Consider the following 24,209-nt stretch of genomic DNA (forward strand, 5'->3'; position numbering starts at 1 on the left):
GAATTCGGGAGTTCACAGAATTGAATTAGGAACATTATAAAACAAATGCGTTCCTTGATTAATCAGGCCCTCTATGTGGATTGTACCATAACCGTTTTAAATCATGTGTAGTTATAAACTATTGGATTATGTATATCATTTTCTTTTTAAATCTCCTGTGCAAGATGAATTATTATAAACAATGAGGCTCCCTACTCCCGTTGTTCTGTCCTCTCACCGTCACTGTTATGGTTCAGGTGCCCCAATGCAAGCACAAAGGAACCTGGCTGACTGGACTCAACACTTGGGGGCCTAATACTTGAATCTAGAGTTTGACTACATGACTGTTTTAGACTCGCAGCTAATCTCTCTCTTGATACTTCTCTTACAGATGGAAGAGTTGCTGAACGAGCAATAATCATTGCACACAGGCTGAAAAAAATAAATTTCTGAAACCTGGTGAAATGTGTGATACTATTTGTTCCAATGTGTATCTCTATTGTTTTCTCTATAAGCATAAAAAGGAGAAATTATTATTCTGTCATCAATCACATAGAATAGGCTTGGTGCATAATTGTTTTAATAGAGTTTGGGTAGTAAAGTTTTTTTATTTCATTATTTAGATATTGCAGTTGTTGGCTGAAGTAAGGGCACACAGAACATTGCAGTACCTGTCATTATATTCAGTAATAAGCCTTCTTTTCAAATATATTCTTACTGCAACTGCAAACTTATGACAAACATTATACTGGTTTGGAATATAATAACAGCACTCAGAAAATCTCTCTCTAGTTTCTTATTTCAATGTTGTGATTAATTCCTGCACCATGCTTCAGAGGATATATACAGCAGTGCAGAGAGGGCGGGCTGTGAAGTGGGAGGAGCCACCAATCGGAAATGGTCAACGGCTATGGAAGGGGCCCCAAGAAGTTGCTGTCCTGGGGCCCAAAATTCCTCTTGACTGCCCCGGGTCTTGTTCCCCTTCAAATAAATGGAAACAATGCTTAATTGTATGGGATCTTGGAATTTGCGTCCTTCTCTTTAAAAATTATTTGTTCATTCTATAATGCTTTTCTTCTTTTAATACAAATCATATAATAAACTTTAATAAAGAGAGTAATACAAATAAATACATTAAACAGTGAACATTTATTGTTATATGAATAATATAAATGAAGGCAATGTATTCATTGTAATAAAATTTGACATTTTTGGGAAATTAATTTGGTGAGCCCTATAGAGGAGAAAAAAGAGCTCCCTTCTTCATCACACTGCAACCCCTCTTTCATCACACTGCGCCCCCTCTTTCATTATACTGTGCCCTCCTCCATCATCACATTGTGCCCACTCCATCATCACACTATAGCCCCTTCATCACACTGTATCCCTCTTCATCACACTGAAGCCCCCGTCATTACACTGTACCCCTTCGTCACACTGTGCCCTCTGTCACACTGTGCCCATTCATCCTTACACTATGCCTCCTTCATCAAACTGTAACCCCTCCAACATCACACTGTGCCCCCTCCAAAATCACACTATAGCCCCTTTATCACACTGTGCCCATTCATCATTACACTGTGCTCCCTTCATCATTACACTGTGCCCCCTTCATCATTACACTGTGCCCCATTCATCACATTGAATTCCCTTCATCATCACACTGTGCTCCCTTCATCACACTGTGCCTGATTCCTTACACTGTATCCCCCTTTATCATTATACTTGTCCGCAACGGACAAGTATGAAAGAAAGAAAACAGAAAGGAAGGAAAAAAAGAGAAGAAAACAATAGAGAGGTAAGTGAAGGGGAACAAAGAGCAGCATAATGGAGGGCACAAAGTGTGATACAGCCAGTGTCGGAGTGGGGCATGAAGGGCCCACCGGGGGAATGCAATGGTAGGGGCTCCCTGCAAAAGCGCTGTTGAAGGGGAGTGATCAGCCACCAGAGAGGACCAAAGATTTTTTTGAAATGTAGAAACAGGAGCAATTTGAACATGACTGATATTAAACATGCATTTGCCTGTATGGATATTCTTGAAGAGAGGTGCAATTTGAGTATGCCAATTTTAAGAATGACACATATTAAACTTCATCTCATCTATTTATTTGCACAAGTATGGTGGCATTATTTTATTTCATTAACTTGTTGTAGGCACATACCAAAATGAAAAATCAGGAAAATCTGCTGTTCTTTGTAACCCTGCACAATGTATTTTTTCTACCTAGTTCAAAATCATCATTCCATATCATTAAGCTTAATTGGAATAACAACTGCACTAATCTGACCAGCCAAACAATAGTAACTTGATTTCACAAATACCCAATTTAATGGGTCTCTTTCTCAACTCACAGATGGAGGAGACGTTAATAACAATTTCCAGCTCCCTTACATGTTTCTCTCCAACCCCACACGTTCCCATTTTCCCTGCAGTACTAACATTAAGGCTCCAATGAGCTTCTTTTCTTCTTTACTCTCCAGCTCATCGGTCCCGACCTCCCCCCCCGTGGGTCCTCTTCACTGACACTGTCACAATATCATTAGTTGATATTCGCAACACTTAAAGGTACAGGTAGCCGGGTGTCTCTCAGCATTGTTGCTAGATTGCACTGGGCCATACCTCCAATATACTCCTATACTCCCTATGTAACGCCCTGGAGGAATGGAGTGACTACAATGTAAGGATTTATTTATTTTTCTTCTATGCTGTTCTTCCTCTTTCCTCGCAGTTTAGATTCGGTTGGTATGAGAACAAATATGGGTGACAGAGGGGCAATGGTACTGGTAGGACTTACTTGCTCCCAAGTCAATAGCCAACAGCAAGAACCTTTAAGCTTTTATTTCTAGATCAAATAGGTTAAGGTGGAAAAGGCAACTTACAAATAATACAATCAATATACATGGGATAGACAATGCATTTAGCATAGACACTTAAAAATAGGTAAAAAAATCACTGCAATAAACAGATAACCTAGCAATCAAACCAGATCAAAATATTGTTTCCCACAATATCTCAGTCTTTTACTTGAAATTAAGGTGAAGTAATGTAGTAACATAGTTGATTAGGTTGAAAAAAGACACCAATCCATCAAGTTCAACCTATTTTGGATCTCCAGCAATCCTGCACTTATATTTAAAATTTATCCAGAGTAAGCAACCTCCAATGTGTTTCAATTGTGAAAATCCTCCCAGAACCAATATTGCAGTCCTATTTTTACCCTATATCCACTACTATCCTTCATTTTAATTAACGGTCGTATCCTTGGATACACTTTTCCGGTAAAAATTTGTCTAGCCCTTTCTTAAATATATCTTTTGAATCTGCCATCACAGCCTTCCCTGGCAATGAATTCCATATCTTGACTGCCCTTACTGTAAAGAATCTCTTCCTTTGCTGGTTGTGAAATTCCCTCTCCTCTAACCTTAGGGGGTGACCGCGTGTCCTCTGTATAGTCCTTGGGGTAAAAAGTTCCCAAGAAAGTTCTCTGTATTGACCCTAATGTATTTGTACATAGTAATCATATATCCCCTTAGACGCCTCTTTTCTAAAGAAAACATGGCTAAACTGGCTGATCTTTCCTCATAACTTAATGACTCCATACACTTTATCAATTTTGTCGCCCTTCTCTGAACCCTTTCTAGTTCCAAATGATCTTTTTTATAGAGTGGTGCCCAGAACTGTACTGCATATTCAAGATGAGGTCTTACCAACGATTTATACAGTGGCAAAAATACACTGTCTTCCCTTGCATCTATGCCCCTTTTTATGCATGCCAATACTTTGGTGGCCTTGCAGCTGCTGCTTGACATTGAGTATTATTGCTAAGTCTACTGTCTACGAGCACTCCCAAATCCTTTTCCATTATAGATACTCCTAAATTAATTCCATATAATTAATAAATTGCGTTCTTGTTTTTGATCCGTAAATGCATAACCTTACATTTATCTATGTTAAACCTCATATTCCATTTGGCCGCCCAATCCTCTAGTTTATTTAAGTCCCTCTGTAGAGAAGCTACATCTTGCTCTGATTTTATTACCTTACATAGTTTAGTGTCATCCGCAAAAATAGAAACTTTACTCTCTAAACCATCACCAAGATCATTAATAAATATATTAAAAAGGAGTGGCCCCAGCATGGAACCTTGAGGTACTCCACTTAAAACTTTTGGGCAATTTGAAAATGTTCCATTTATCACAACTCTCTGTTCCCTATTCTCTAACCAGTTTTTGATCCAAGTACAAATGATGTTTCCTAGACCCAGTTCCCTTATTTTGTAAACCAACCTCTTGTGTGGCACTGTATCAAAGGCCTTTGCAAAATCTAAGTAGACCACATCTACTGTGCTGCCCTGGTCTAAATTCCTACTAACTTCCTCGTAGAAACTAATTAGATTAGTTTTACATGACCTATCCCTCACAAATCCATGTTGATTCCAACTAATAATCTTATTACGCACCAAGTAATCCTGAATACTATCCCTTAATATGCCTTCCAGTAGTTTCCCCACTATTGATGTCAGGCTCATAGGTCTATACTATAATTCCCTGGTTGTGATCGTGTTCCCTTTTTAAACAATTGCACCACATCTGCTATTCGCCAATCCCTTGGTACTGAGCCTGATGAGATTGAATCTCTGAAAATTAAGACTAGCGGTCTAGCTATTTCTGAGTTTAGCTCCATAAGGACTCTTGGGTGTATGCCATCTGGACCTTGAGCTTTATTTATCTTAATAATCTTTACTCGCCTTTGGACTTCTTCCTCTGACAACCAAGTATTAATTAATGGTATGGTTTCATTTCCATTTTTATGTATTACTCCTACCATTTATTCCTCTATAGTAAATACTAAAGAAAAGAAAGTGTTTAATACCTCTGATTTTTCCTTAGTATCATTTATCAATTCACCCATCTCATTTCTGAGGGGTCCTATATTGTCTTTTTTAATCCTTTTGCCATTTATATACTTAGAAAACTTTTTGGGGTTTGTATTACTTTCTTTTGCAACTTACTTTTCATTTTCTAATTTAGCCAATCTAATTTCCTTTTTGCATGTTTTATTATATTCCTTGTACCTACGGAAGGACTCCTCTGACCCTTTAGACTTAAACAATTTAAATACACGCTTCTTCCTTTGCATTTCTCCCCTTACCTTTTTATTTAGCCACATTGGTTTAGGCTTCTTTTACATTTATTTCCCATAGGAATGAACTTATACGTGTATGTTTTTAAGTAAATCAGTCTTTAATTCCGTTAACCAATGGATGAAATTAAGCCGTTTCTGTAAATAACTGATTGCTCCTTTATCAGCTCAATAGTTGCACAGATTAATACTCTGCATTTGCCAGCCATAGTAGAATTTTATACCTTTCCGCACATCTAGGAGTTCTTCTAGGTTGCAAAGATGTCTCCTAATAGTGGATGATAAGTGTATACCATGGAGTGTACTGGGAAGACCATCTGGTGCACTGGTGTGAAGCCATAGAGCTTTGCTGAGAATATCAGATGGTCCTATATTCCTAATGGAGTAGTTCATACTAAAATTCTATACATGCCTTTTTAACATTGGTATAGAGCAAATAAAAGTTGTTAATAAACATCCCATTGTATGAAACTCCATGAACGAGTTTGGGTACCACTGAGCAGACATGTCTGTTGATAAATTTACTAGTATTTAACATCATAATACCATACATAAGTGACTCCGTGGAAAGTCTCTACTAGTAGTATAGTCCATAGATAGAGGTTGGCCTGTTCCATATTCCTTGTCTATAATGTATAATTGCAGAATCCAAAAATATTGGAAGGCTGTAATCCACATGGAATATGATGAAAGTTATCAACACCGAGTTGGTTGAAGGATTTATGGTTATTTAATAACATGGTCCAGAGAAACTGCCAATATGGAAAATACAGTTGGCAGACTGTCCTGCTATCTCCTACCTTTTCTTGTTGCTTTCCCTACCTGTGGCTGCTGGTGCTGTTTGCTCAGTTGCCGCTTGTCTGGATCCTGGAATGTTGTGGGCCCTATTTGGAAAGAAAAATGAGTATATAAAATTTAGAAAACTCCAACCAGCTCTGCATTAAATTAATAGCACCAACATTTAATAACTAGGGGCCTGATTCATTAAGGATCTTAACTTGAGAAACTTCTTATTTCAGTCTCCTGGACAAAGCCATGTTACAATGCAAGGGGTGCAAGCTAGTATTCTGTTTTGCACAGAAGTTAAATACTGACTCTTTTTTCATGTAGCACACAAATACTTGATAGCTTATTTGTACACTGAAATTTAAAGTTGATATTTGTGTGCTACATGAAAAAACAGTCAGTATTTAACTTATCTGCAAAACAGAATACTAGTTTGCACCCCTTGAATTGTAACATGGTTTTGTCCAGGAGACTGAAATAAGAAGTCTCTAAAGTTAAGATTCTTAATGAATCAGGCCCCAGATCTCTCTCTAGCCCCAAAATTAAAATAATAGTATTCACATTTCAAATATAAACCTATTTCCTTACTTCTAAACAGGCCCAGCAATAAATAGCATTTAGTTTCAATAAAACCATGTCCCACAACCATCCCCGGCATTAAATTATTCATTTTCACATTTAATAGATAGCCCTCCTCCCCAAACTCAGCCCCATATTCAATTAATAGCCTCAAACCACTCCAGCATTAAAGTTAAAGGTCCCGTCAACTCATCTTAAATTAATAGACATAACTATTAAATTAAATAGTCCTCTCACCTCACAAATAAAATATTACATTGACAAAAGGCCCCCCTTACACACATTACTTTGACATTAGCCCCCGCACACTCTTACACACACATATCACATTAACACACATATCACATTAACATAAGCCCCCCTCACACGCATATTACATTAACATAGGCCCCCTCATACACAAATTATATTGACATTAGCCAACCTCGCCCTCACACACATATTCCATTGACATAAGGCCCCGCCCTGCCCTCACACACATATTACAATGACATAAGGTCCCCCTGCTCTCAAGCTTACTTGTTGCTGCCGAGCTTCCTGCACTCCACACATAGGATGGCACCTGTAACGTGGTGCGCGTTCCATGTGACATTTGGAATTGGATGACTCCATACATAGGGGGAGGTAGGAACGGGTTCACGGCTACTAGAGGGAAGGTCGCCAGCGCCCATTGATAAAAAAACACACACAAAAAAATTAATGGAAAAGGCGGACTCATTAACCTAGTAGATGGTGTGGACCCTGGTGCGCCCCCCCTAGAAAAAGGAGGCGGGACCATTTGGATTTGTATGTGATCACGGCCCTTGCTGAGAAGAGGCGGAGCTACCCAGCACTGGGTCCCACCAGGGATCTCCCCGGGACACTGCTGGGCCAGTCCGATGCTGCATAAATGCCCCTAATTAATGTTATGCTATTGTCAGTACCCCAGTTTGCCAGTCTAACTTTGAATACAGTGATAGGCAACCTGATATTCTTCAGGATTCGGGTTGGCATCTCGCTAACCATAAAAAGGGCCACACGTAACCATCAAGGAATCACGGCATCAAGGAATAAAACACAATGGGCTAGATTTACTAAGCTGCGGGTTTGAAAAAGTGGGGATGTTGCCTATAGCAACCAATCAGATTCTAGCTTTCATTTATTTAGTACCTTCTACAAAATGATAGCTAGAATCTGATTGGTTGCTATAGGCAACATCCCCACTTTTTCAAACCCGCAGCTTAGTAAATCTAGCCCAATGTGTGAAGATGTTAACACATCAGTGCTTTCTTAACACCAGTATATTGTAACCATGTTCCTGTTTATTAATACTGCCTAACTGCACAGCAACATTTTGGTTATCCTATATGCTGGATTTAATTCTGTGTATTTAATTAAATTGACAACATTTAGTGAACTTGATACAATGATAATAATAATAGCCCTCACACACATTTTACCCTGGCAATGGTGCAGGTACTTATATCAACAGCGCACCTACCCTGGTGATGCAATTCCTGCACCATTGCCAGGGTCTGATGGTGCAAGTCACGTAATCACTTCACAAGAAAAGAAGCGGGATCTGGGACGGTGGCCTACTATTGTGGGAATTTGGAAGGTCTCCAGAAAATTTTGGAGTCTCCCCGATATTCCAGGAAATTATGTATAATAATCGTGACAGTGACAATATATATAGGTTATAGAACTATTAATAAGAAACTTAAAACAGTGCAGTGTTATTCAAACATAAAACATAAATGTATTTCATGACAATTTTAAGGGTAATACTAGTGGTGGAAGGGGGTGGCCAGTGGAGGACCTAGATTTAGTGCCACGCCCCCTTTTATCTTCTAGAAGTAGTGGGCAACACGATATATACCGTATTTCCCCATGTATAAGACGCACCTTTTTCCCCCAAATTTTGGGTCTAAAAAAAAGGTGCGTCTTATACACTGCAAGCGCTACTTACCTCAATGAAGAAGTCGGCACCTGGTGTGAGAGAGGAGTCCCCGCTGGCTGTGTCTCTGCTGGCTGTGTTGAACAGCTTGTCCCGCTGGCTGTGTCCCCGCTGGCTGTTTGGAACAGCGTGTCCCGCTGGCTGTGTCCCCGCTGGCTGTTTGGAACAGCGTGTCCCCGCTGATTGGCAAAAGGACCTTAAGGTCCTTCAGGCGCCTCCCACAGTCTTGGAGCTGTCAGTCTTTATGTACCGTAATACATCTTTTTTTTCATTTTGGGCCCCAAAATTAAGGTGCGTCTTATACAGGGGTGCGTCTTATACTTGGGGAAATACGGTACATGTCGGCAGAAACATGCAGGCCCGACCGCTCTGATCTCTGATTCTGTTTAGAGCGACGGGGCAGGGTTCTCTGTCTGCCTCTCCGCCGACAGGGACATGTGTATAGTGTGCAGCCAGCCGCTGCTGGGGAGGGGGGTGTTTGCGATGATTGCCCCTGTCTGGATCCACCACTGGGGGTGCATTGGCTATGGGGTCCAGTAGGGAATGGGAGTCTGGCGATGCCAGTAAATCTGTGCTGTTGCCAACGCATGTACAGAAGCCACTTTTGGTCTTTCAGCAGCGGCACTGAAAGCCCAAACAGAACTTCACTGCTCATGCTCCATCCCCCACACATGCTAAGAATATCAGATAAGGGCCTCAGTAACAGATTGACCAGTATCACTGCCCCCATCACAAAAACTTTTACTCTGTGGCCTGGCAAGGATTTTATGCTCCTGAGTAATATATTTATACATACCTACTGTTTCTAAGCTTGTGTATTTTTGTAAATAAGCCTTTATGCTTTACTGTCTTTTTGCTTGAAATAATGATTTATTTTATTTTGCTTTCCGATGCTAAACTAAATGTATGGTTATGTTTGTTACACATTGTAGGCATACGAAATCCTGTTATTGTCACATTTTATGACATGGAAGTTTTTTTATTTAGCTCCACAAAAATGTACAAATTGTTTCAGTATGTTGGTTTGCAGTAGAACTTGTTACCATGTTTTACTGATAGGAACTCAATAAAGAAACAGACCAACCTTCACCTTTGGTAAAGGAACTCCTGATTAACAAAATAGTTTGTGTGCGCGGGTGTATATGTTTGGGGGCCCCCTATTTAAATTTGTATTTGTCACCTTGCCTAATGGTCAGCAAAGCAATGAGAACTGTGTGAATATCAGGGAAAGAGGAGGTGCATCATTCTCAGATGGATGGCGGTAAATTATAATAATAGAACCTGCTGTAATGTTCTTTTACCTATCACAGGTGCAGCCATTGGTGCTATGCTATATAATTATATAGAGATCAGACTCGGCATCCATGGTAATGTTGGTGCTTGTAGTACTACAAGTGCAGCCTATGGTGATGCAATATTAACGTATTAATACCCAAAATATATTTATTTTATTATTATTCTTTATTTTTATTCTCTTAAATTTTGTGATAAGCCAAAATCAGAATAATATTGAGCAAACATTTGTAGATGAAGATGGGCCACTATATAGTTACATGTAACCAAAAGACAATAAAGAGGATTTAAAAATGTACAAAACTAATGTTTTATTATTAACAAAGATCTCTTCTTTGGCCTCTACCATGGCAGCCCCTGATTCACACATTGTGCCTTGGTGGAGTACTGCTGGCAGAAGCTGCCAATGTGCTTTGTTCTTGGAAGGCTTTCTACAAGATGTTGGAGTGATTCTGTGGAAATCTGTGCCCATTCATTTTGTAGAGCATTTATTATCAGGCACTGATGTTGGACAAGAAGGCCTGGCTCCCAATCTCCATTCCAGTTCATCACAAAGGTGTTCAATGGGGTTCAGGTCATGGCTCTGTGTGGGCCAGACAAGTTCTTCCCCACCAAACTCTTCAAACCATGTTGTTGTAGTCTTGCTTTGCACTGGGGCACAGTCATGTTCGAATTGAAATGGCCTTCCCCAAACTGTTTCCACAAAGTTAGAAGCATAGCATTGTGCAAAATGGCTTGGTATGCTGAAGCATTAAAATTGCTCTTTACTGGAGATAAGGAGCCTAGCCCAAACCCTGAAAAACAGCCCCATACCATTATCCCTCTGCCACCAAACATCACAGTTGGCTTAATGCAGTCAGGCAGGTAATGTTCTCCGCCAAACCCAAATTCGCCCATCTGACTGCCAAACAGAGATTCGTGACTCATCACTCCACAGAACACATTTCCACTGCTCCACAGTCCAATGTCGGTGTGCTACACGACTACATCCGGCAATTGGCATTGGTCTTGGTGATATAAGGCTTGCATGAAGCTGCTCGGCCATGGAAATCCATTCCATTAAGCTCCCGACGCACAATTTTTGTGCTCACATTAATGCCAGTGGATTTTGGGATCTCTTCAGCTATGGAATCAGCAGAGCGTTGGCGGCTTTTATGCACCATGCGCCTTAGCAGTTGTTGACCCCGCTCTGTGATTTTGTGTGGTCTTCCGTTTCGTGGCTGAGTTGCTGTCATTCCTAAATGCTTCCACTTTCTAATAATATCACTTACAGTTGACCATGGAACATCCAGCGAGGATGAAATTTCACGAACCGTCATATAGCAAAGGTGGCATCCTATCACAGTACCACGCTTGAAGTCAGTGAGCTCTTGAAAACAATCCATTTTGTATCAAAAATGTTTGCAAATGGAGATTGCATGGCGAGGTGGTTGATTTTATACACCTCAGGCAACGGGTCTGATTGAAACACCTCAATTAAATAATTAACAGGTGTAGCCAAATATTTTTAGTGTATATGAAATGTATATTTTAAAGTAATTGTTTCAGTTGTTGCACAATATTAGTCTCATCATCATCATCATCAACATTTATTTATATATCGCCAGCAAATTCCGTAGCACTTTGCAACTGGGGACAAACACAGTAATAATCACATTGGATAAAACAAACAAAGAGGTAAGAAGGCCATGCTCGCAAACTTACAATCTATGGGACAATGAGAGTTGGATACAGGAGGTTAAGTCTACATATTGCATTTCGGTCCAGCCAGATTGCAAAGGTGAAAAAAACAAAACCCATAAAGAAACAAAAGGGATTAGTATGCTAATGATCCAGTCACACAGCAATGTTTGTCAGCGAGTTGTAGTCGCAACATATAATGCAATTCAACTTTTTTTTACATTTATTTTGAACAGTAAAGCTATGGTAGTCATCCTTATCAAGTTAATGATGATGACTGACAAATCTTTACTCTGGTCACATCTATACGGAGGACTACGTGCAACTCAAAATACACATGGAAAAATCCACCCGTTCACATACATTTTTTTGTGTACACTTGGGCCACATTTTTACACACTCTTCCAAACAAGGTCCTATGAGTGCAACTTACTGAGAGCACAATCTTGGTACATATGATAATATAGTACACATGTCACTGCTATGAGCAATTCTATTATTAAACCTGCTGCCCTTGTCCACAGGCCAAGTTCCCAGGCAAAACTATTGATTAATAAAACTAAAAGAAATGCTGGCTTCGGAGGAGTCAATGGCTATGGCTCTCCTGCTCCACCACCTGGGCTTTGGCTATTTCTAGGAAATGCTACATATGTGAGAGCAAATGATGAAGGGGTCCACTAATTGCATTACCTCATGACTTGCAAGCTTCGTGGTCTATTTGTACATTCAAGATTGCAAATATACTTACACCAAAAAGTGTCCTTGCGAGACTGTTAAGAAAAAAAAGCATAAGTAAGAATTTGACTAAAAGTCAGCAAAAAGTCATTTAAAGCCACACCCTTTCCCCCAAAAATATTCTACAAGCACATAACATTCAAACATTAAAAGAAAATTGAAAATTAAAAACACAAATTTAAGAGTAATTACTATTAAAACATTCTCATTCATATGCAGCACAGGAAAAAAACAACTTACTGATTTAGAAGAATAAAGTAGAAGTATTTATGATTATACATGGAAATTTAAAAAACTTAAAAAGAATGATTTTCTTAGATTTTTTTTATCCCTTGGAAAAACAGTTATTAGACTGTCCTTAATGTCTACTGTTCATACAGAGATTTTTACAGTTGCTCCTGATCAGACACTTTATAGCATATATACTATACTGACATCACCAGTACTGAGGACTTATATTAGCCCTATAGCTGGTGCAGGAGATGTGGCAGAAAAACAAGTAACTTTGAGACACCTAGAGCTTGATTTGGACATGGCTGCCTGCGCTCTAGCTTGCACGTCCTTACTGTAAATTGACTATGACCAAATGCCCCTTCCTGGCCCCGTTCCCTCCCTAAAATCGTAGGCTGAACTGAACACATCTCAAGATATAAATGAAAACATTTTACTTTTGCGTGTGTTTGTTTACATAAGTTGCACTAATTTTGCGCCCATTTTTGCATCAAACCACTAGATCTCCCATCTTCCTATTACACTCTCCGTTATTCTGTTATATATGTTATATCCAATCATATTTAAATATTTTATAGCTTTTGTAATTAACAGAGATCCTTAACCCATTCACTAACAGGAGCCCAAGACAAAATTTACAACCAATTTCAAAGGCCACAAAAAATTTTCACTGTGTCAGTTTCAGCAGAAATTATATATTTTTATTAGGGATGAGCGCACTCGGATTTATGAAATCCGAGCCCACCCGAACGTTGCCGATCCGAGTCGGATCCGAGACAGATCCGGGTATTGGCGCCAAATTCAAATCTGAAACTGAGGCTCTGACTCATAATCCCGTTGTCGGATCTCGCGATACTCGGATCCTATAAATTCCCCGCTAGTCGCCGCCATCTTCACTCGGGCATTGATCAGGGTAGAGGGAGGGTGTGTTAGGTGGTCCTCTGTCCTGGTAGATCTCGTGCTGTGCTGTTTAGTTCTGTGCTGTGCTGTTTAGTTCTGTGCTGTGCTGTGCTGTGTTCTGCAGTACCAGTCCAGTGGTGCTGTGTGCTGTGCTCTGTCCTTCTGAGGTCAGTGGTGCTGCTGGGTCCTGTGCTGTGTCCTGTTCAGTCCAGTGGTGCTGTGTCCTGTGCTCTGTGCTTCTAAGGGCATAGTTATTTCCCCAATATTCCCCTGTGTTTAAAAAAATAAAAAAAAGTTATTTAAAAAAATACCAAAAACTACTTTAATTTTTTTTAATTACCACAAAATTTGCACAACCAATCCTGCAGTATAAGCCCATTGGTACTGCAATATTACCAAGTTCACACATTCAGCAGTAAAAGTCCAGTGGTACTGCAATATTACAAAGTTTACACATTCTGCAGTATCAGTCCAGTGGTGCTGTGTCCTGTGCTCTGTCCTGCTGAGTTCCGTAGTGCTGCTGGGTCCTGTGCCGTGTCCTGTTCAGTCCAGTGGTGCTGTGTCCTGTGCTCTGTGCTTCTAAGGGCATAGTTATTTCCCCATTATTCCCAAGTTTTTAAAAAATAAAAAAAAAGTAAAAAAAAAATTACAATTAAAAATTAAAAAAAAAAAAATATAATTATAACCAAATTTGCAAAACCAATCCAGCAGTATAAGTCCATTGGTACTGCAATATTACAAAGTTCACACATTCTGCAGTATCAGTCCAGTGGTGCTGTGTCCTGTGCTCTGTCCTGCTGAGTTCCGTAGTGCTGCTGGGTCCTGTGCCGTGTCCTGTTCAGTCCAGTGGTGCTGTGTCCTGTGCTCTGTGCTTCTAAGGGCATAGTTATTTCCCCATTATTCCCAAGTTTTTAAAAAATAAAAAAAAAGTAAAAAAAAATAAAAAATTTAAAAAAAAAAAAATATATATAATAATTATAACCAAATTTGCAAAACCAATCCAGCAGTATAAGTCCATTGGTACTGCAATATTACAAAGTTCACACATTCTGCAGTATCAGTCCAGTGGTGCTGTGTCCTGTGCTCTGTCCTGCTGAGTTCCGTAGTGCTGCTGGGTCCTGTGCCGTGTCCTGTTCAGTCCAGTGGTGCTGTGTCCTGTGCTCTGTGCTTCTAAGGGCATAGTTATTTCCCCATTATTCCCAAGTTTTTAAAAAATAAAAAAAAAGTAAAAAAAAATAAAAAATTAAAAAAAAATAAAAAATATAATAATTATAACCAAATTTGCAAAACCAATACAGCAGTATAAGTCCATTGGTACTGCAATATTACCAAGTTCACACATTCTGCAGTATCTTGTGCTACATATAATGGAGACCAAAAATTTGGAGGATAAAGTAGGGAAAGATCAAGACCCACTTCCTCCTAATGCTGAAGCTGCTGCCACTAGTCATGACATAGACGATGAAATGCCATCAACGTCGTCTTCCAAGCCCGATGCCCAATCTCGTAGTACCGGGCATGTAAAATCCAAAAAGCCCAAGTTAAGAAAAAGTAGCAAAAAGAGAAACTTAAAATCATCTGAGGAGAAACGTAAAGTTGCCAATATGCCATTTACGACACGGAGTGGCAAGGAACGGCTTAGGCCCTGGCCCGTGTTCATGACTAGTGGTTCAGCTTCACCCACGGATCTTAGCCCTCCTCCTCCTCCCCCCCCCTACAAAAAATTGAAGAGAGTTATGCTGTCAGCAACAAAACAGCAAACAACTCTGCCTTCTAAAGAGAAATTATCACAAATCCACAAGGCGAGTCCAAGGATGTTGGTGGTTGTCAAGCCTGACCTTCCCATCACTGTACGGGAAGAGGTGGCTCGGGAGGAGGCTATTGATGATGTAGCTGGCGCTGTGGAGGAACTTGATGATGAGGATGGTGATGTGGTTATTGTAAATGAGGCACCAGGGGGGGAAACAGCTGATGTCCATGGGATGAAAAAGCCCATCGTCATGCCTGGTCAGAAGACCAAAAAATGCACCTCTTCGGTCTGGAGTTATTTTTATCCAAATCCAGACAACCAATGTATGGCCATATGTAGCTTATGTAAAGCTCAAATAAGCAGGGGTAAGGATCTTGCCCACCTAGGAACATCCTCCCTTATACGTCACCTGAATAACCTTCATAGTTCAGTGGTTAGTTCAGGAACTGGGGCTAGGACCCTCATCGGTACAGGGACACCTAAATCCCGTGGTCCAGTTGGATACACACCAGCAACACCCTCCTCGTCAACTTCCTCCACAATCTCCATCAGATTCAGTCCTGCAGCCCAAGTCAGCAGCCAGACTGAGTCCTCCTCAATACGGGATTCATCCGAGGAATCCTGCAGCGGTACGCCTACTACTGCCACTGCTGCTGTTAGTCGGTCATCTTCCCAGAGGGGAAGTCGTAAGACCGCTAAGTCTTTCACAAAACAATTGACCGTCCAACAGTCGTTTGCCATGACCACAAAATACGATAGTAGTCACCCTATTGCAAAGCGTATAACTGCGGCTGTAACTGCAATGTTGGTGTTAGACGTGCGCCCGGTGTCCGCCATCAGTGGAGTGGGATTTAGAGGGTTGATGGAGGTATTGTGTCCCCGGTACCAAATCCCGTCGAGATTCCACTTCACTAGGCAGGCGATACCAAAAATGTACAGAGAAGTACGATCAAGTGTCCTCAGTGCTCTAAAAAATGCGGTTGTACCCACTGTCCACTTAACCACGGACATGTGGACAAGTGGTTCTGGGCAAACGAAGGACTATATGACTGTGACAGCCCACTGGGTAGATGCATCCCCTTCCGCAGCAACAGCAACAGCTGCATCAGTAGCAGCAACTACAAAATGGCGGCTCGTGCAAAGGCAGGCAACATTGTGTATTACAGGCTTTAATAAGAGGCACAACGCTGACAACATATTAGAGAAAATGAGGGAAATTATCTCCCAGTGGCTTACCCCACTTAGACTCTCATGGGGATTTGTGGTGTCAGACAATGCCAGTAACATTGTGCGGGCATTAAATATGGGCAATTTTCAGCACGTCCCATGTTTTGCCCACACCATTAATTTGGTGGTGCAGCATTACCTCAAGAGTGACAGGGGTGTGCAGGAGATGCTTGCGGTGGCGCGCAAAATTGCTGGACACTTTCGGCATTCAGCCAGTGCCTACCGCAGACTAGAGGCACATCAAAAAAGCATGAACCTGCCCTGCCATCACCTCAAACAAGAGGTTGTGACGCGCTGGAACTCCACCCTCTATATGCTGCAGAGGATGGAGGAGCAGCAAAAGGCCATTCAGGCCTACACAGCCACCTACGACATAGGCAAAGGAGTGGGGATGCGCCTCAGTCAAGCGCAGTGGAGACTGATTTCCGTGTTGTGCAAGGTTCTGCAGCCATTTGAACTTGCCACACGAGAAGTCAGTTCCGACACTGCCAGCTTGAGTCAGGTCATTCCCCTGATCAGGCTGTTGCAGAAGCAGCTGGAGAAAGTGAGGGAGGAGCTGGTAAGCCATTGCGATTACACCAAGCATGTAGCTCTTGTGGATGTAGCCCTTCGTACGCTTTGCCAGGATCCGAGGGTGGTCACTCTTTTAAAGTCAGAGGAATACATTCTGGCCACCGTGCTCGATCCTCGGTTTAAAGCGTATGTTGTGTCTCTGTTTCCGGCGGACACAAGTCTACAGCGGTGCAAAGACCTGCTGGTCAGGAGATTGTCCTCTGAAGAGGACCGTGACATGCCAACAGCTCCACCCTCATTTTCTTCCACATCTATGGCTGCGAGGAAAAAGCTCAGTTTTCCCAAAAGAGGCACTGGCGGGGATGCTGATAACATCTGGTCCGGACTGAAGGACCTGCCAACCATTGCAGACATGTCTACTCTCGCTGCATTGGATGCTGTCACAATAGAAAAAATTGTGGATGATTACTTTGCTGACACCATCCAAGTAGACATGTCAGACAGTCCATATTGTTACTGGCAGGAAAAAAAGGCAGTTTGGAAGCCCCTGTACAAACTGGCTCTATTTTACCTGAGTTGTCCCCCCTCCAGTGTGTACTCGGAAAGAGTTTTTAGTGCAGCGGGGAACCTGGTCAGTGAGCGGCGAAGAAGGTTGCTTCCTCAGAACGTTGAAAAAATGATGTTTATAAAAATGAATAATCAATTCCTCAATGAAGTACAGCACTGCCCTCCAGATACTACAGAGGGACCTGTGGTTGTGGAGTCCAGCGGGGACGAATTGATAATGTGTGATGAGGAGGAAGTACACACTGTAGGGGGAGAGGAATCAGAGGTTGAGGATGAGGACGACATCTTGCCTCAGTAGAGCCTGTTTAGTCTGTACAGGGAGAGATGAATAGCTTTTTTGGTGTGGGGGCCCAAACAAACCAATCATTTCAGCCAAAGTTGTTTGGTAGGCCCTGTCGCTGAAATGATTGGTTTGTTAAAGGTGTGCATGTCCTATTTCAACAACATAAGGGTGGGTGTGAGGGCCCGAGGACAATTCCATCTTGGACCTTTTTTTTTTGCATTATATGACCAATCAACAGTCGTTTGCCATGTTCAAAAAGTAAAACCAAATTTAAAAAAATTCAAGAAATTAAACCAAAAGTAAAATGCCGTGTCATAATTTAAAACAAGAGGTATTGACGTGCTCTAAAACTACTGTATTGTTGTTTATATTTTATAAACACTACACTTGAAAGCTTGAGTCTTTGAATAAAAAAGTAACTGTCCATTGCACGAATATTTGCAACAGGGACAATTTTAGGGTTAAGAAAGTCAACTAATAACACTTCGACGCTGTCTGTCTTTATAAACACTACACTTGGAAGTTGGAGGAGGTATTGTGGCCCCGGCACCAAATTTACTACCGCTGCCACTCCACTGTGCAGTCCATATTTAGGTGTATCAGATATTAAACAACGGTGACAGTTGATGCCCAATTTTTTAATTATATTGTGGCCTCGGTACCAAATTGTGTACCGGGGCCACCACACTATGCAGTCCATACCCTTTTTTGGTGGAATTCTGACACGTGGAGGGTTTTTTAATTATATTGTGGCCTCGGTACCAAATTGTGTACCGGGGCCACCACACTACGCAGTCCAGATACTTGTTTGGTGGAATTCAGACCAGTTGAGGGTTTTATTATTATATTGTGGGGACCACTCTATCTATACCACACTACAACTCTATACCACTCTATTTAATACTTTAATTCTATTTAATACTTTAATTCTATTTAATACTTTAATTCTATTACTAATTACCATAAAGAGGAACTGCCGCTTCTATTTAATACTTTAATTCTATTAGTAGTTACCATAAAGAGGAACAAAATAAACCAATTTTACCAAAAGTATAATATGACTTAGACTTACAAACACTACACTTGAAAGATGGTGCCTTTAAATGAAAAAGTCAGTCTTCATTGCACGACTATGTGCAACAGGGACAGTTTTTTGTTTACAAAGTCAACCAATAACACTTCGACCCTGTCTGTCTTTAACATACTTGATGGATCTCAATGACGAATTGTCTGTACCATGTTTGGAGGAGGTATTGTGGCCCCGGTATCAAATTGGGTACCGGGGCCACCCCACTACGCAGTCCAGATACTTGTTTGGTGGAATTCAGACCAGTTGAGGGTGTATTTATTTTATTGTGGCCCCGGCACCAAATTTACTACCGGGGCCACTCCACTGTGCAGTCCATATTTAGGTGTATCATATATTAAACAACGGTGACAGTTGATGCCCAATTTTTTAATTATATTGTGACCTCGGTACCAAATTGTGTACCGGGGCCACCACACTACGCAGTCCATACCCTTTTTTGGTGGAATTCTGACACGTGGAGGGTTTTTTAATTATATTGTGGCCTCTGTACCAAATTGTGTACCGGGGCCACCACACTACGCAGTCAAGATAGATAGATGCGTATCATAGATAAAGTACATTCAGTGGTGTGGGGCAAATTGAAAAATATTCAAAATGCACTGACATTATCAAAAACAAGAGGTTGGAGAGGATGGAGGAGCAGCCGTATGTGTAGTGTAATGCAGACCTGTTGAAGGTTTTTTATATATTTTATTGTGGTGCCCAGTGCCCACTCCTCTAGGCAGTCCAGGTACATTTATTGGTGCGAATCATACAAGTTGATGGTTTTCTTATTATATATATTGTGGTGACCCACTCCTCTACGCAGTCCAGGTACATTTATTGGTGCGAATCATAAAAGTTCAGGGTTTTTAATATATATTGTGGTGACCCACTCCTCTACGCAGTCCAGGTACATTTATTGGTGCGAATCATACAAGTTGATGGTTTTCTTATTATATATATTGTGGTGACCCACTCCTCTACGCAGTCCAGGTACATTTATTGGTGCGATTCATAAAAGTTCAGGGTTTTTAATATATATTGTGGTGACCCACTCCTCTACGCAGTCCAGGTACATTTATTGGTGCGAATCATACAAGTTGATGGTTTTCTTATTATATATATTGTGGTGACCCACTCCTCTACGCAGTCCAGGTACATTTATTGGTGCGATTCATAAAAGTTCAGGGTTTTTAATATATATTGTGTAGCGATGTGCACCGGCGACTTTTGAGGTCTCGTGTTTTGTGTTTTGGATCCGGATTTTCGTTATTTTTGAGGTTCGGATTTGTCTCGCAAAACACTTGACGAAAGGTCTCGGTTCGGATTTAAGGTTTTGGATTCGGATTTTTTTTGAAAAAAACATAAAAAGTTTAAAAATCAAGTTTTTGGCTTATTTTCACTCCTAGGCTATTATTAACCTCAATAACATTCAATAACAAGCATTTCCACTAATTTACAGTGTATTCTGAACACCTCACAATATAGTTATTAGTTCAAAACGTTGCAACAGGTATCTTTCTGGACTGCGTAGAGGAGTGGGTCACCACAATATATATTAAAAAACCCTGAACTTTTATGATTCGCACCAATAAATGTACCTGGACTGCGTAGAGGAGTGGGTCACCACAATATATATTAAAAACCCTGAACTTTTATGAATCGCACCAATAAATGTACCTGGACTGCGTAGAGGAGTGGGTCACCACAATATATATTAAAAACCCTGAACTTTTATGATTCGCACCAATAAATGTACCTGGACTGCCTAGAGGTGTGGGTCACCACAATATATATTAAAAACCCTGAACTTTTATGATTCGCACCAATAAATGTACCTGGACTGCGTAGAGGAGTGGGTCACCACAATATATATTAAAAACCCTGAACTTTTATGATTCGCACCAATAAATGTACCTGGACTGCGTAGAGGAGTGGGTCACCACAATATCTTAAAAACCCAGAACTTTTATGAATCGCACCAATAAATGTACCTGGACTGCGTAGAGGAGTGGGTCACCACAATATATTAAAAACCCTGAACTTTTATGATTCGCACCAATAATTGTACCTGGACTGCGTAGAGGAGTGGGTCACCACAATATATATTAAAAACCCTGAACTTTTATGAATCGCACCAATAAATGTACCTGGATTGCGTAGAGGAGTGGGGTCACCACAATATATATTAAAAACCCTGAACTTTTATGATATCGCACCAATAAATGTACCTGGACTGCGTAGAGGAGTGGGTCACCACAATATCTTAAAAACCCAGAACTATTATGAATCGCACCAATAAATGTACCTGGACTGCGTAGAGGAGTGGGTCACCACAATATATTAAAAACCCTGAACTTTTATGATTCGCACCAATAATTGTACCTGGACTGCGTAGAGGAGTGGGTCACCACAATATATATTAAAAACCCTGAACTTTTATGAATCGCACCAATAAATGTACCTGGACTGCGTAGAGGAGTGGGTCACCACAATATATATTAAAAACCCTGAACTTTTATGATTCGCACCAATAAATGTACCTGGACTGCGTAGAGGAGTGGGTCACCACAATATATTAAAAACCCAGAACTTTTATGATTCGCACCAATAAATGTACCTGGACTGCCTAGAGGAGTGGGTCACCACAATATATATTAAAAACCCTGAACTTTTATGATTCGCACCAATAAATGTACCTGGACTGCGTAGAGGAGTGGGTCACCACAATATATATTAAAAACTCTGAACTTTTATGATTCGCACCAATAAATGTACCTGGACTGCGTAGAGGAGTGGGTCACCACAATATCTTAAAAACCCAGAACTTTTATGAATCGCACCAATAAATGTACCTGGACTGCGTAGAGGAGTGGGTCACCACAATATATTAAAAACCCTGAACTTTTATGATTCGCACCAATAATTGTACCTGGACTGCGTAGAGGAGTGGGTCACCACAATATATATTAAAAACCCTGAACTTTTATGAATCGCACCAATAAATGTACCTGGACTGCGTAGAGGAGTGGGTCACCACAATATATATTAAAAACCCTGAACTTTTATGATTCGCACCAATAAATGTACCTGGACTGCGTAGAGGAGTGGGTCACCACAATATATTAAAAACCCTGAACTTTTATGATTCGCACCAATAATTGTACCTGGACTGCGTAGAGGAGTGGGTCACCACAATATATATTAAAAACCCTGAACTTTTATGAATCGCACCAATAAATGTACCTGGACTGCGTAGAGGAGTGGGTCACCACAATATATATTAAAAACCCTGAACTTTTATGATTCGCACCAATAAATGTACCTGGACTGCGTAGAGGAGTGGGTCACCACAATATCTTAAAAACCCAGAACTTTTATGAATCGCACCAATAAATGTACCTGGACTGCGTAGAGGAGTGGGCACTGGGCACCACAATAAAATATATAAAAAACCTTCAACAGATCTGCATTACACTACACATACGGCTGCTCCTCCATCCTCTCCATCATATACATGTTGGAGTTTTAGCGTGTGACAACCTCTTGTTTTTGATAATGTCAGTGCATTTTGAATATTTTTCAATTTGCCCCACACCACTGAATGTACTTTATCTATGATACGCATCTATCTATCTTGACTGCGTAGTGTGGTAGCCCCGGTACACAATTTGGTACCGAGGCCACAATATAATTAAAAAACCCTCCACGTGTCAGAATTCCACCAAACAAGTATCTGGACTGCATAGTGGGGTGGCCCCGGTACCCAATTTGATACCGGGGCCACAATACCTCCTCCAAACATGGTACAGACAATTCGTCATTGAGATCCCAGACAGACAGGGTCAAAGTGTTATTGTTTGACTTTGTAAACCCAAAAAACTGTCCCTGTTGCACATAGTCGTGCAATGAAGACTGACTTTTTCATTTAAAGGCACGATCTTTCAAGTGTAGTGTTTGTAAGTCTAAGTCATATTATACTTTTGGTAAAATTGGTTTATTTTGTTCCTCTTTATGGTAATTAGTAATAGAATTAAAGTATGAAATAGAATTAAAGTATGAAATAGAATTAAAGTATTAAATAGAATTAAAGTATGAAATAGAATTAAAGTATGAAATAGAGTGGTATATAGAGTTGTAGTGTGGTATAGATAGAGTGGTCCACACAATATAATAATAATAAAACCCTCCACGTGTCAGAATTCCACCAAACAAGTATCTGGACTGCATAGTGGGGTGGCCCCGGTACCCAATTTGATACCGGGGCCACAATACCTCCTCCAAACATGGTACAGACAATTCGTCATTGAGATCCCAGACAGACAGGGTCAAAGTGTTATTGTTTGACTTTGTAAACCCAAAAAACTGTCCCTGTTGCACATAGTCGTGCAATGAAGACTGACTTTTTCATTTAAAGGCACGATCTTTCAAGTGTAGTGTTTGTAAGTCTAAGTCATATTATACTTTTGGTAAAATTGGTTTATTTTGTTCCTCTTTATGGTAATTAGTAATAGAATTAAAGTATGAAATAGAATTAAAGTATGAAATAGAATTAAAGTATTAAATAGAATTAAAGTATGAAATAGAATTAAAGTATGAAATAGAGTGGTATATAGAGTTGTAGTGTGGTATAGATAGAGTGGTCCACACAATATAATAATAATAAAACCCTCCACGTGTCAGAATTCCACCAAACAAGTATCTGGACTGCATAGTGGGGTGGCCCCGGTACCCAATTTGATACCGGGGCCACAATACCTCCTCCAAACATGGTACAGACAATTCGTCATTGAGATCCCAGACAGACAGGGTCAAAGTGTTATTGTTTGACTTTGTAAACCCAAAAAACTGTCCCTGTTGCACATAGTCGTGCAATGAAGACTGACTTTTTCATTTAAAGGCACGATCTTTCAAGTGTAGTGTTTGTAAGTCTAAGTCATATTATACTTTTGGTAAAATTGGTTTATTTTGTTCCTCTTTATGGTAATTAGTAATAGAATTAAAGTATGAAATAGAATTAAAGTATGAAATAGAATTAAAGTATTAAATAGAATTAAAGTATGAAATAGAATTAAAGTATGAAATAGAGTGGTATATAGAGTTGTAGTGTGGTATAGATAGAGTGGTCCACACAATATAATAATAATAAAACCCTCCACGTGTCAGAATTCCACCAAACAAGTATCTGGACTGCATAGTGGGGTGGCCCCGGTACCCAATTTGATACCGGGGCCACAATACCTCCTCCAAACATGGTACAGACAATTCGTCATTGAGATCCCAGACAGACAGGGTCAAAGTGTTATTGTTTGACTTTGTAAACCCAAAAAACTGTCCCTGTTGCACATAGTCGTGCAATGAAGACTGACTTTTTCATTTAAAGGCACGATCTTTCAAGTGTAGTGTTTGTAAGTCTAAGTCATATTATACTTTTGGTAAAATTGGTTTATTTTGTTCCTCTTTATGGTAATTAGTAATAGAATTAAAGTATGAAATAGAATTAAAGTATGAAATAGAATTAAAGTATTAAATAGA

General features: G+C 40.3%; 1 protein-coding gene and 1 long non-coding RNA gene across 2 annotated transcripts in view; one reads left to right on the forward strand and one right to left on the reverse strand.

Moving 5' to 3' along the window:
* The window catches only part of LOC142097028 (uncharacterized), a 3,538-nt gene extending 2,420 nt beyond the window's left edge, over nucleotides 1–1,118 (forward strand). The window contains exon 4 of the long non-coding RNA XR_012678089.1: nucleotides 371–1,118. This is a non-coding gene — a long non-coding RNA (uncharacterized LOC142097028). The remainder of the gene's footprint in view (nucleotides 1–370) is intronic.
* The window catches only part of MYL1 (myosin light chain 1), a 427,496-nt gene that overhangs the window by 209,612 nt on the left and 193,675 nt on the right, over nucleotides 1–24,209 (reverse strand). The window lies entirely within an intron of this gene.

The sequence above is a fragment of the Mixophyes fleayi genome, chromosome 7, assembly GCF_038048845.1.
Source record: "Mixophyes fleayi isolate aMixFle1 chromosome 7, aMixFle1.hap1, whole genome shotgun sequence".
In the NCBI taxonomy this organism is placed as follows: Eukaryota; Metazoa; Chordata; class Amphibia; order Anura; family Limnodynastidae; genus Mixophyes; species Mixophyes fleayi.